The sequence below is a fragment of the Vipera ursinii genome (genome assembly GCF_947247035.1).
Source record: "Vipera ursinii genome assembly, chromosome: 2".
Taxonomy (NCBI): Eukaryota; Metazoa; Chordata; class Lepidosauria; order Squamata; family Viperidae; genus Vipera; species Vipera ursinii.
In genome coordinates this window covers 266,498,435-266,513,730 of record NC_139513.1, presented here as the reverse complement: position 1 = coordinate 266,513,730, position 15,296 = coordinate 266,498,435, and positions in this window count along the sequence as shown.

Sequence of the window (15,296 nt, the reverse complement as noted above, 5' to 3'; positions counted from 1 at the left end):
TGTGCTCTGCATATAAGTTAAATAGGCAGGGTGACAGTATACAGCCTTGCCGGACTCCTTTCCCAATTTTGAACCAATCAGTGGTTCCGTGTCCAGTTCTCACTGTTGCTTCTTGACCCGCATATAGGTTTCTCAAGAGCCCAATAAGATGGTCTGGTACTCCCATCTCTTTAAGAACTTGCCACAGTTTGTTATGATCCACACAATCAAAGGCTTTAGCATAGTCAATGAAGCAGAAGTAGATGTTTTTCTGGAACTCCCTAGCTTTCTCCATGATCCAGCGTATGTTGGCAATTTGATCTCTAGTTCCTCTGCCTCTTCGAAATCCTGCCTGCACTTCTGGTAGTTCTCGATCCACATACTGCTGAAGTCTAGCTTGTAGGATTTTAAGCATGACTTTACTAGCATGAGAAATGAGTGCAATGGTGCGATAGTTTGAACATTCTTTGGCACTGCCTTTCTTAGGAATTGGAATGTAAACTGATCTTTTCCAATCCTGTGGCCACTGTTGAGTTTTCCAAATTTGCTGGCAAATTGAGTGTAGCACTTTTACTGCATTGTCTTTTAAGATTTTGAATAGCTCAGCTGGAATACTGTCACCTCCACTAGCTTTGTTGTTGCTCAGCTTTTCTAAGGCCCACTTCACTTCACATTCTAGGATGTCTGGCTCGAGGTCAGTGACCACCTCATTGTGATTATCAGGGACGTTAAGCTCATTCTTGTATAGTTCTTCTGTGTAATTTTGCCACCTCTTCTTAATCTCTTCTGCCTCTGTTAGGTCCCTGCCATTTTGGTCCTTTATCATGCCCATTTTTGCATTAAACGTTCCCTTCATTTCTCCAATTTTCTTGAAAAGATCTCTGGTCCTCCCTATTCTATTGTTTTCTTCTATTTCTTTGCACTGTTCATTTAAGAAGGCATTCTTATCTCTTCTAGCTATTCTCTGGAATTCTGCATTCAATTGGGTGTATCTTTCTTTTTCTCCCTTGCCTTTCGCTTCCCTCCTTTCCTCAGCTATTTGCAAAGCTTCCTCAGACAGCCATTTTGCTTTCTTGCATTTCTTTTTCTTTGGGATGGTTTTGGTTGCTACCTGTTGTACAATGTCACGAACCTCTGTCCATAGTTCTTCAGGCACTCTGTCTATCAGATCTAATTCCTTAAATCTATTTGTCACCTCTACTGTATATTCAACAGGGATATGATTTAATTCATACCTGACTGGCCTAGTGCTTTTCCCTACTTTCTTCAGTTTAAGCCTAAACTTTGCAAGGAGAAGCTCATGGTCTGAGCCACAGTCAGCTCCTGGTCTTGTTTTTACTGACTGTATAGAGCTTCTCCATCTTTGGCTGCAGAGCATATAGTCAATCTGATTTCTGTGTTGACCATCTGGTGATGTCCATGTGTAGAGCCGTCTCTTGGGTTGTTGGAAAAGAGTGTTTGCTATGACCATCGTATTCTCTTGACAGAATTCTATCAGCCTGTGCCCTGCTTCATTTTGCACTCCAAGGCCAAACTTGCCTGTTATTCCAGTTATCTTTTGGCTTCCTACTTTAGCATTCCAATCCCCCATGATGATAAGAACATCATTTTTTGGTGTTAGTTCTATAAGGTGCTGTAGTGCTTCATAGAACTGGTCAATTTCATCCTCTTCAGCACTGGTGGTTGGGGCATAGACTTGGACTACTGTGATATTGAATGGTTTGCCTTGGATTCGAACTGAGATCATTCTGTCATTTTGAGGATTGTATCCCAGTATTGCTTTTCCTACTCTTTTATTGACTATGAAGGCTACTCCATTTCTTCTGAAGGATTCTTGCCCACAGTAGTATACCTGATGGTCATCTGAATTAAATTCACCCATTCCTGTCCATTTTAGTTCGCTGATACCTAAGATGTCAATGTTCAGTCTTGTCATCTCTTGTTTGACCACGTCCAGTTTTCCTTGATTCATGGATCTTACATTCCAGGTTCCTATGGAGAAAAAATCTTTACAGCATCGGACTTTCCTTTCACCACCAGACACATCCACAGCTGAGCGTCCTTTCGGCTTTGGCCCAGTCGCTTCATTCTTTCTGGCGCTACTAGTACTAGCCCTCTGCTCTTCCCCAGTAGCATATTGGACGCCTTCCGACCTGAGGGGCTCATCTTCCAGCGTCATATCGTTTTGCCTTTTGGTACTGTCCATAGGGTTTTCATGGCAAAGATACTGGAGTGGGTTGCCATTTCCTTCTCCAGTGGATCACGTTTTGTCAGAACTCTCTGCTATGACCTGTCCGTCTTGGGTGGCCCTGCACGGCATAGCTCATAGCTTCATTGAATTACGCAAGCCCCTTCGCCACGACAAGGCAGTAATCCATGAAGGGGTTTCTTTGGGTAATGACACACAAACCCATTAGCCAATCACAATAGGGATATTTAAATTGACTTAAAGTGTTTAACCTATACTGGGTAAAAAGGACTTTCTGATAAGTGATTTTGGGTAATAAAGGAAAAAGTTTGGGAAGCACTTATTTAAACCATTGTCCTAATATGTTCAATAATAAAGGGATAGTATAATTTTCACTCATTGTGTCACTAGGTAAATGGGATTATGTGGGACAGCTTTCTTGTGAAACAAAGGATAAATTCCTTCTATTTAGCTATCTCAGTAGGATTTCAACTAATAAGACGTTTTAGAGAGCAATGTTGTGCTCTGCCAACAAATAAGGGATTGTCACTGTTACACAGTAGCTAAATGCCTCTTTTTATTATGAACCCTCTATGGAATACTAAGTAGTCGTGGGCACGTTTTTAACAAATATTCATGGTTTGACAGGATATTGCTACCATTCCTGTGTACGAATCTAACAGTATTTTCTACAGGTTTGCCTCGTTATCCTTGCAATATTTCTGGAGTACACAAATCACACACTGAGGCACAGACTAGCCAAGTCCATTTCAGTCTAATATGTGGTAAAAAGGTCAGCCCACGACATGTGAAAAACAGAAGAAATTAGATTAATTGAGTAAGTCATGGTTCATTTAATGACAGGTAAGTATGTCAGGGAAATAGCCAGTAAAAAAAGAAATTCATTTACTTGGTTGAAGATATTTGAAACTGGCATTTCCCACATCTAATTCAAAACTTGCCATTACAACAGTGTCACAGTAACCGAAGCACTTGTCAAAAAACATTGACCTACCATTACTTTTATCAAAACACTACTAATAGGATTACCAGATTAATGGAAGATTTGTCAGAAGTTGCTAAAATGTTATCAGTATAAAAATCATCAACATAATGGGGAGCAAAGAATTCTGCAGATTAAACAGATGGTTTAATGAAGACATGCTTTATTTTACCGTGAGCTGAAGACATTGCATCTAATTGGAAGGCTCTGAGTTTATTATATTTATTTATTTATTTATTTATTTATTTATTTTTATTTATATACCGCCCTTCTCCTGAAGGACTCAGGGCGGTGAACAGGGCAGATGTATAAAATACAAAAAATACAAAAGTTAAAAGGAATTAAACATAATGCCCGAAGTAAAAAACAATAAATACAAATATTAAGAACAATAAAAAAACCAACCCACCCCCCCCATCAGGCCAAGCTGGCTTGTTCAAACAAATGCGTTTTCAGATCGCGTCGGAAGGAGCGGAGGTCAGATTTATTTATATCAGATTTATTTCTATGCTTGTAACAATGATCGTACATTGTGGCATGATAGCATATCTTGACTGGAAAAGAGAATAGGTCAAAAATTAAATTATTTAAAATCTATGGATTAGTATACATCTACTAAAAGCAAAGAAGTAAAGCTGCCATCTAAACTGAAACTGATTTTTATTTATCCAGAAGTCAGTTTAGCAAAATTTATGGAGAAGTTATAAAATTTCACTAGTGAACTATTTCATATTTAGAACCAACTAGACAACTCCTCCCCTTCATGGATTACTGAATTCCGTAATTCAATGAAGCTATGAGCTATACCGTGCAGGGCCACCCACGATGAACAGGTCATAGCAGAGAGTTCTGACAAAATGTGATCCACTGGAGAAGGAAATGGCAACCCACTCCAGTATCTTTGCCAGTATCTTTTTTATTTATAAAAAAATAAAAGCAGAATCCCCTTCATGGATTGCTTTGCCATGAAAACCCCATGGACAGTACCAAAAGGCAATACGATATGACTCTGGAAGATGAGCCCCTCAGGTAGGAAGGCGTCCAATATGCTACTGGGGAAGAGCAGAGGGCTAGTACTAGTAGTGCCAGAAAGAATGAAGCGACTGGGCGAAAGCCGAAAGGACGCTCAGCTGTGGATGTATCTGGCGGTGAAAGGAAAGTCCGATGCTGTGAAGATTTTTTCTCCATAGGAACCTGGAATGTAAGAACCATGAATCAAGGAAAGCTGGACGTGGACAAACAACAGCTGACAAGACTGAACATTGACATCTTAGGAATCAGCGAACTAAAATGGACAAAAATAGGTGAATTTAATTCAGATGACCATCAGGTATACTACTGCAGGCAAGAATCCCTCAAAAGAAATGGAGTAGCCTTCATAGTCAATAAAAGAGTAAGAAAAGCAATATTGGGATACAATCCCCAAAATGACAGAATGATCTCAGTTCAAATCCAAGGCAAACCATTCAATATCACAGTAGTCCAAGTCTACACCGCAACCATTGGTGCTGAAGAGGATGAAATTGACCGGTTTTATGAAGCCCTACAGCACCTTATAGAACTACACACCAAAAAATGATGTCCTTATCATCATGGGGGATTAGAATGCTAAAGTAGGAAGCCAAAAGATAACTGGAATAACAGGCAAGTTTGGCCTTGGAGTACAAAATGAAGCAGGGCACAGGCTGATAGAATTTTGTCAAGAGAATACGACGGTCATAGCAAACACTCTTTTTCAACAACCCAGAAGATGGCTCTACACATGGATATCATCAGATGGTCAACACAGAAATCAGATTGACTATGTGCTCTGCATCCAAAGATGGAGAAGCTCTATACATTCAGTAAAAACAAGACCAGGAGCTGACTGTAGCTCAGACCATGAGCTTCTCGTTGCAAAATTTAGGCTTAAAGTGAAGAAAGTAGGCAATAGCACTAGGCCACTCAGGTATGAACTAAATCATATCCCTGATGAATAAACAATAGAAGTGACAAATAGATTTAAGGAATTAGATCTGATAGACAGAGTGCCTGAAGAATTATGGACGGAGGTTCACAATATTGTACAAGAGGTAGCAACTAAAACCATCCCAAAGAAAAAGAAATGCAAGAAAGCAAAATGGCTGTCTCAGGAAGCTTTGCAAATAGCTGAGGAAAGGAGGGAAGTGAAAGGCAAGGGAGAAAAAGAAAGATACACCCAATTGAATGCAGAATTCCAGAGAATAGCTAGAAGAGATAAGAATGCCTTCTTAAATGAACAGTGCAAAGAAATAGAAGAAAACAATAGAATAGGGAGGACCAGAGATCTCTTCAACAAAATTAGAGAGATGAAGGGAACGTTTCATGCAAAAATGGGCATGATAAAGGACCAAAATGGCAGGGACCTAACAGAGGCAGAATTGATTAAGAAGAGGTGGCAAAATTACACAGAAGAACTATACAAGAATGAGCTTAATGCCCCTGATAACCACGATGAGGTGGTCACTGATCTCGAGCCAGACATCCTAGAATGTGAAGTGAAGTGGGCCTTGGGAAAGCTGAGCAAAAACATAGCTAGTGGAGGTGACACTGTTCAAAATCTTAAAAGACGATGCAGTAAAAGTGCTACACTCAATTTGCCAGCAAATTTGGAAAACTCAACAGTGGCCACAGGATTGGAAAAGATCAGTTTACATTCCAATTCCAAAGAAAAGCAGTGCCAAAGAATGTTCAAACTATTGCACTATTGCACTCATTTCACATGCTAGTAAAGTTATGCTTAAAATCCTACAAGCTACACTCCAGGAGTATGTGGATCGAGAACTATCAGAAGTACAGGCAGGATTTCTAAGAGACAGGGAACTAGAGATCAAATTGCCAACATATGCTGGATCATGGAGAAAGCTAGGGAGTTCCAGAAAAACATCTACTTCTGCTTCATTGACTATGCTAAAGCATTTGATTGTGTGGATCACAACAAACTGTGGCAAGTTCTTAAAGAGATGGGAGTACCAGACCATCTTATTTATCTCTTGAGAAACCTATATGCGGGTCAAGAAGCAACAGTAAGAACTGGACACGGAACCACGGATTGGTTCAAAATTGGGAAAGGAGTCCGGCAAGGCTATATACTGTCACCCTGACTATTTAACTTATATGCAGAGCACATCATGAGAAAGGCAGGGCTAGATGAATCAAAAGTTGGAATTAAGATTGCTGGGAGAAATATCAACAACCTAAGATATGCAGATGATATGACTCTAATGGCAGAAAGTGAAGAGGAACTAAAGAGCCTCTTGTTGCGGGTGAAGAAGGAGAGTGCAAAAGTTGGTTTGAAACTTAACATTAAGAAAACCAAGATCATGGCATCCGGTCCTCTCAATTCCTGGCAAATAGATGGGGAAGAAATGGAGGTAGTGACAGATTTTATTTTCCTGGGCTCCAAGATCACTGCAGATGGGGACTACAGCCAAGAAATTAAAAGATACTTGCTCCTGGGGAGGAAAGCCATGGCAAATCTAGGCAGCATACTAAAAAGCAGAGACATCACCCTGCCAACTAAAGTGCGTATAGTCAAGGTCATGATTTTCCCAGTTGCAATGTATGACAGTGAAAGCTGGACCATAAAAAAGGCTGAGTGCCAAACAATTGAGGCCTTTAAACTCTGGTGCTGGAGAAGACTCCTGTGAGTCCCTTGGACTGCAAGGTGATCAAACCGGTCAGTCAACCCTGACTGCTCTTTAGAAGGCCAGATCCTGAAGTTGAAACTCAAAAGTTTGGCCACCTAATGAGAAGGAAGGACTCATTGGAGAAAAGCCTAATATTGGGAAAGATTGAGGGCAATAGAAGAAGGGGACAACAGAGAATGAGGTGGCTGGATGGAGTCACTGAAGCAGTAGGTGTGAGCTTAAAAGGACTCCAGAAGATGGTAGAGGACAGGAAGGCCTGGAGGAACATTGTCCATAGGGTTGCAATGGGTTGGACACAACTTCGCAACTAACAACAATATCAGACAACTCCTGCTTCATTGGGTCATCATTTCAGAGCTATTTCTTTACATACACAATGACCACAGGTGGGCAAAAAAGCAGTGGGAGCAGGAGTGATTTCTAATTTCCTGCCAGCTTCCCCATTGAGCTTCCTTCTGGGAAGATGGCAGGAAGCATCAAAAATCCTCCCTCCCTCTTCAGGGAAATTCAGTTCAGGGCAGGTGTGCAAGGAAGACCGTGCAGGTCAAGGAAAGAGCATGGGGTGCACAAGAGGTGCTGCCTAGTTTGGAGAAGGAATGCATGGGAGGACACCCAGTTCAGGGAAAGCACAAGGAAGAATGGAACAGATTGATGGAATGCACAGGGGGTTAGCATAGGCTGCGAAGATTGCACTGGAAGTCTTTCCTCCCTCTCTTTATTCTTCTATTCCTTTCCCTTCCCAGCAATCAGGCAATCAGAGGGAGAGAGGAGAGCAGGGGGTTATAAGACTGACTGGGAAACTTTACAGAACATTGAAAATGAAGATCATAGGACCACAGCAGAGACACAGCAACAAAGCAGCAGCCAGTGGCACTGAAGCAGCCCCACCTTTCCTAAATTTCATTCCCTCAGGAGTCCTGGGTCCCGGATTCTGGACGCATTCTGAAAATTAGCCCATTTGAGGTACCTTGCTTCAAAGATTGTTGTCCTATGATGTACCATTTTTAAGTTAAATTTGTTATTAGTGTATAGATATTAATATATATATCATGCACACTCAGGTAGAGAGTTATTTTCTAATGGCCTTCCTGGTAGTGTATAATCTTGCAAATGGCTGTGAATTTAAAAGATAATCAGTCTAAAAACCAAATAATATATCAGGACTCTTTCTTGAACAATGCAATTAAACATTTTTACAGTGTTCTTTGAAAGAACGTCCTTGTTAGGGATTGTTGTGCAGATGTCTCCTTGTGCTACCAAGGAGTTGCACAGACAAGGAAGAGTACTGAGAGTAGTAAGAGTCACACAGTAATCACAAGAGTACACTGAGTTGTGAAAACAAAAATAATTTTACTTTGAGGTGGTGTAAAAACAAAAATGCACGGTCAAAAATAAACAGTCCAGGTCATACACAATAGTAACAGTCCAAGGAGTATTCCAAATACAAAGTCTTCTTACTGGTCCAGAGGTCAAAAACACAGTTGTGTAGGTTTATCACAGTAGTAAACCAACAGTACAGCAAAACAGCAATAGTAGAGAGAGAATTCAGAGAGAGAGAAGCTACGTTCCTAGCTCTCTCTTATGGCCATGAGAACAGTTACACACCCATTGGCCAATTAATGTCTTAAAGTCACAATATCATAGTTAATATATTTTCAACCCAACTATGTAGGCTATCATCATATGCCTAACAGTCCTGCTCTTTTGTGTTTTCTTAAAGACAGAGTTCTTCTAAAAGTGCTGCCATTGATGAGAGACTGCACTGTTTCGTGTTGGGTTGGCTCTGGCAAGCAAACCAGGACATGTCCAGCAGGTTATCATTCTTCTCACAGTTCTTTGTTTGCATGCTTCCATTGTATGTATCTACGTGGCTCTTGCCTCATTCCTGAAGTAACAAACCACATAGCTTTCTCCTGGACTTGAGCCAATGCTGCCAGCTTCTTTTCCAGGAAAAATTCTTTGTGGGCTTGCTAGTAAGGGACCAGTCTCTAGGCTCTTCATATACACTGCCTCTTTCCTCCAACTTCATTCTGTTGCAATAACAACAATAGCAGTACAGCAATGCTACCACCAGCAGGATTCATTTTCTTTAGAATCATCCCAACTATACTGCTGTAGTGAGGTCTTGCTTAGAAATGGTTCTGATCCTTGATATTTCAGCATTTTTAAATACTCATCCAGATAGAATTTTCAGAGTTTAAATAGGGGACTTGTCCAGAGAGGACTGGATGAATGGTAACCTTCCCCAAATCCACTATTCTTTCTAGATACAAATTTTAGTTTTTAAGTTTTGCATAGCAGACTTATATTTTAAAAATATATAGACAAAAAATCAAAAATAAACAAAAATTAAAACAGCAATATCAAAACTTGAAACATGTTAAATACCTGCAATACTAAAATGAATCAATAAAGTAGTCATAATATTGGACCATATATGTGAAATATGAATGTAAATGGAATGATTTTGCACTATTGTATGGGTATTCTCGACAAAATGAATGAAAACACTGCAACAGAAGAAATAAAGTCATAGAACATGACAAAATAAAAAAAGTTATAGGAAATATATTGCTAGCAGGGAAAAGTAGAAAATGCCACCATTAGGGGAAATGGAGTAGTGCCTCTGACACTGCACATTATAAACTGGATAGTACTAAGGTGTTGAAGGAATTCTGTAGCATCCACCCTTGAGTACTTTAGATTCAGCTGAAATAATTCAAAGCTATTCAATTATAGGCTTCAACTGACTCTTCTTTTGTCGAGAGACTCACATCTTCAAAGCTACACATTGGTTAAATAAATATGCTCATTGTTAAGGAGTTATTCCATCAGAAAGCTTTGCGTAGGAGTGTGTTTCTACATACATTCCATTCACGTTTGAAAGAAACTGGGCTGAAATTGCTGTCACTGGATTGTGCACTATGATTTTACAATGATCAGAGCAAGTGATATGAAATGTGGGGGGGGAAAAAGTAATTGCTGTTGGCAAACTGTTTTAATCCTAAAGATATCATTAAGATTCAGTGTAGATAAGATTCTCAAAAACAGACAGGGAAGAAGTTTAAGGAAAAAAAGTAAATTGTGAATTAATATATAGAACCAAGGGTAGTTTGCAAAGATAGAAAAGCATAGAACATGAGAGGTTAGCTGATTATGTTATGTCATTTGGGTAATGAAATATCTGCAAGAAAACAAGGAATTTTGAAATATAAAAGCATCCGCAGTTTAGACCTTCTGCTGCTTGGTCTTTTCTTTCTTCCTTCTCTTCTTACAGCAATTTTACATGGCTATATTTAAAGGTCAGCAAATTTTGACATATTTCAGTCTTTCCTGCCAAGTCATTCAGAGAGCTATTACGTCCCCCCAAAGGATCCTAAAATCAATGATATACTTGAGCCTGATATTCTGAAAAGGGAAATTAAATGGCCTTAGAAAATATTGCTGATAACAAAGCTGTAGGATTTGATGAAATATCAACGTAACTGATTAAAATTTCACAAGATTAAGCTATTAAAGCGCTGCATGTGTTTGTAAATAAAGCATGGAAGATACAGCAGTGTCCAAAGGCCTGGAATAGGTACCTTTTTTATTTGAATATTCCAAAGCAGTGCTAAGGAATGCTCAAGTAAAACAATCACACAGCTATTTTATATGCTATTAAGAGTAGTCAAAATTCTACAATGCAGACTTCAGCAACAGATGGAATGAGAACTCTGTACAAGCCAGATTAAAAAGAGGCAAAGGCACCTAAGATTGACAATTGAGAAGGCAATTTATTTTTGCTTTATTTACTGCCAGTTGAATCCATTTGGGTCATGTATGTATGTAAAACAGGAATGAAGCTTGCACCACAATGACATGACACTATTTTTGCCATTTTGCCCATCCCCCTTGACATGTCCACCACCCAATGTCACTGCTTATTGAATCTCTTGTTGCTAAATTCTGGTGTAATGCTTTGTAATTAAATAAAAAAGGCACTGCTAGCTATGTATAGAAGAAAAGTTTATCCTTCTAAGCTCAAAAATTCACAGGGACTGAGAGTGTAGTCATAACATAAAGAGACCTCTTGCTACTTGGGAGAAAGACTATGACACATTTAGAATAAAATATTGACACGAAGAGATATCACATTCATAACAGATACTTAATGCCAAGGATATGAAGTTCTCAATTGCAATATATATTTGTGAAAGATGGAACATCAAAAAGGCTGAACAAATAAAAGGAAAAGCCTTTAAATAGTTGAGGATGCCTTGGACTTCATAAAAACAAACTATTCAGTACTAGATGGAGTAAAGTCTAGGTGCTTACTATTAGAACATTAACAACTACGCTACAGTTTAGATATGTTGAACCCAATACAAAGGTAACAGTTAATTGAAGAGACCCTGATGCTGAAATAAAATGGAAGGCAATAAAAAAGATTGACAATAGACAAGAAAAATAGATATTATCACTAAAGATACAAGTCTAAGCTTACAAGGATATAAAAATAATCAATTACTGATGGACAATCCTGATGAAATGGCAGGTTATAAGAGTGGGAAGCAACTGAATGTCTGAACAACATGACTGTGCAAAGGCTTCAAAGATGATCAGTTGGCACTGAACTTGGCAATTCAACAAGATTTGTTGGACCAGTATTTTCGTTGATTGCTAATCTCTTATAACAGTTAGTTGCTTCTACAGTATATATATTTACTTGGGAATATATCCTTCTAAACCCAATGGGACTTTTGAGTAGCTACTATTTGTCTGGTCCTTGACAGTAAAGCCCATCGAACAGGGCTACAGACCTAGAATCATAGAACCACAGGGTTGGAAGAGTTTTTGGAGGTCTTTATGTACAATTCCTGCCTTGGGCAGGAATCATCAGTCTATATCAGACAGACTGACCAATCTTTGCTTTAAAACCTCCAATGGTTGAATACCTGCATCTTAGGAAGTCAGCCATTTCAACAAGTAATAGCTCTGATGGTCAGAACATTACTCATCTTAGGTTTAGATCTCTCTCTTCTTCTCCTTGGATCTTGCCCTATCCTGGGGAACAATGGAGAGGAAATCCACATCCTCTTCCCTGTAACATTCTTTAATGTACTAGAAAACTTTTATCATACCTTATTTATTCTTCACTTCTTTAGAGATTTTTTTCCATTGTTCTCCATAAGATTTAATTTCCTGGTCCTTCAGCATCTTCATTGCTCTTCTTTGCGCTCTTCCTTCAGCATCATTTTTGTATAATAGTGACCAAAACTAGATGAGGTATTCCAGATGTGGTCTGACCAGGGTAACATAGAGTGGAGCTATAACTTCCTGTGTTCTTGACATTATAACATTGTTGATGCAAACCAAGATTGCATTAGTTCTTTTTGCAGCTGTGATTTATCAGGACATCCAAATCTTCCTTACAGGGACTACTGTAGTGCTGAGCCTTTTGTACTTGTGCATAGTTTTTCTACCAAATGGCAGATCCCTACATTTCTTGACACTGAACCACATTTGGTTGGAAAAGCCGAATATGCACATTGATCAAAATCCTTTTGAACCTTAAGTCAGTCTCAGAAGGTGTTAACAATGGCTCCAAAAGCTTTGGTCATTTTCAAGTTCACTGAGTATCTCTTACATCCCTTTGTCTAAATCATTTATAAAAATGATGAACTCTGGGCTCAGAACAGAATATTGAGGTACCCCGCTGCATACCTCACTTCATTTATAAATAAATCCATCGAAGACCATGTACCTCTGTTCAATCAACTGAATTCTCTTGGGTGTGATCATCCATGCCATATTGCTCCATTTTATAAAAAGGGGGCTATGGTTACCTCTCTCAAATAGCTTACTGAATTCTAGGTATACAATATCTCCAGCATTCTTTGATCCAGTCACTTAGTTTTAAAAAGCAACATTATTAGTCTGGCACAACCTATTTTTAATAAACCCCTACGGGCTTCTAGTGACCACCTTGTTTCTTTCTATCTGCTTGCCAATGCAATATTAGATAATCTTTTTAGAATATTCTACATATTGATTTCAAGCTGATTTGTCTGTAGTTTCTTTTGTCTACTTTTTCTTTTTTATACTTAGTGGTTCTGACACCACATCTGCTGGTTTTCTTTAGCACCTTTTGCCCTGCCCCTGACAACTTGAATTAAAAGTAGCTAAGTGTTCTTTGAGGCCTTTGAACTGTGGTGCTGGAGAAGACTCCTGCGAGTCCCTTGGACTGCAAGGCGATCAAACCGGTCAGTCCTAGAGGAGATCAATCCTGACTGCTCTTTAGAAGGCCAGATCCTGAAGCTAAAACTCAAGTACTTTGGCCACCTAATGAGAAGGAAGGACTCCCTGGAGAAGAGCCTAATGCTGGGGAAGATCGAGGGCAATAGAAGAAGGGGACGACAGAGAATGAGGTGGCTGGATGGAGTCACTGAAGCAGTAGGCGTGAGCTTAAATGGACTCCAGAAGATGGTAGAGGACAGGAAGGCCTGGAGGAATGTTGTCCATAGGGTCGCGATGGGTCGGACACGACTTCGCAGCTAACAACAACAACAACAAAGTGTTCTCTCATTACTTCCTTGCCTGTGTTGACCAGTATTTCTCTTCTGCCCTCCAAGTTAGTAAAAAAAACATACAAAACTCTAATGAAAGGCAATCTTGTTTCTTCTCCTCAATCTCGCAGAGAATCCCATGAACTGTGGAACAGTGAAAAAGCCCTGCCATAGAATATAAAAGGAATTCAAGGTAAATACACAAAGGATTGCTCTGCAAATAAAATACAACTCATCACTGACACAGAAGGGCTTATATCTTATATCCATATGAAAAAATAATGAAATAATAATGAAATAATGAAACAATGCATAATGCATAATGAAAATGTTTATCTTCTTATATAATTTTAAAGTCTGTAATATGATTTATCATGAGCATTGGTAATGAAAAGCAATACATACACATCAATTTTATCATTCTAACCGGGAGCTCCTTAATGAGGGGAACATAAATTTCCCACTTACACTGAGAGCAGTTCAGACAGTTAATTTTTGAGTATTTTGACTTTTATTGCTTTATCAGTGTGTAAAATATAAAGAAAAAAACCCAGAAAATTAAGGGAAGAAAAAAAAGGGGGAAATATATGAGGAAGAAAGAAAAAGGCATTTGACTTCCAACTTTTTTTAGCACAGTACAAGATAACAACATTACAGCCTCAACTTTTACACATTAGTACAGACATGTCAAACTCGCGACATCATAACCAGCCATTTCTATAACAACAAATCTAATTAGCATAACCAAAGTTACAGGCACAAAATCCAGAGGTGATATCCAAATAAAACACACACACACACACACACACACACACACTTTGAATAGAACAATCAATTTAACCATCTCTGCTTCATCTTTCTTGCTGTTAAAATAATATGTATTTGTTTGCACTTAATAATCTTTATAAACTGTCACCATTTATATCAACAAAATTCACTCTGTTCTTTCAGATTCTTTAACCTTAAGGCGAAAAAAACTTTTTTCCATCCACTTTAAAATACTAAGCTTTTATTTTAACATGTTTCTAAAATCAAAGTATTCTAATACATCTTTTTAACTTCCTCTTAACATATATAAAATTCCAACTAACTCCAATTAACACATTAAAATTAGATCACTCCAAATTACTCTCATAGAATATTTGTTTTTTCTTGTATACATCCTTTTTAAAACTTTAATTTTTTTCTTTACACTAATACATCTATTTCTTTAACTTTCTCTTAACATAGATATTTTCAAATATACTTTCAATAATATTTTACAAATTTTAGGGATTACTTAAGCATTATATATAAAGGGGAAAAAAATATGTTCAAACTTTAGATTAAGACTTTCTTTCAATTACAAATATCAGACCAATAAAAATCCATCCTAATTCCAATTGACTCATTAAGTTTAAATCATTCCTTCCAACTTGTTTTCATGGAATAAAATCCCTTTCTTCTCGGGAATGTTTGTCAAGTAGTTATAAGCTTCTCTTTTTCTCAAGGATTTCTCAACCTTGTTAATGTCCATGAGGAAAAAGTCCCAAACTTGTCCTTTTAAAAGTTGCAGATTTTCTTGGCACTCTTCTTTCAATTGTGTAGGGAGGTTTATATTTAAACCATCATAATAAAAACTGATGTTGGGTTTATATTCCAAAATTACAATTGACTCCTCTGCAGTCAGCGACTTGTCAAATTGCCTCAGTGGTTTGATAACTTACTACACATATTTGCATCTCTGAAGCAGTTTGAGTAATTTTTTTGACATCCTGATCTATGAATTGATGGATTTTATTTAAAGATTTTTCAAATACATATCTAATAATTTGCTCTCCCATCTTCTTAACTCCCTCTTTAGTCAAAGAATAGTTTTTTTCTAAGTCACTTAAGAATTGCTGACCAATCAGGAGTCATAAAAATTGGAA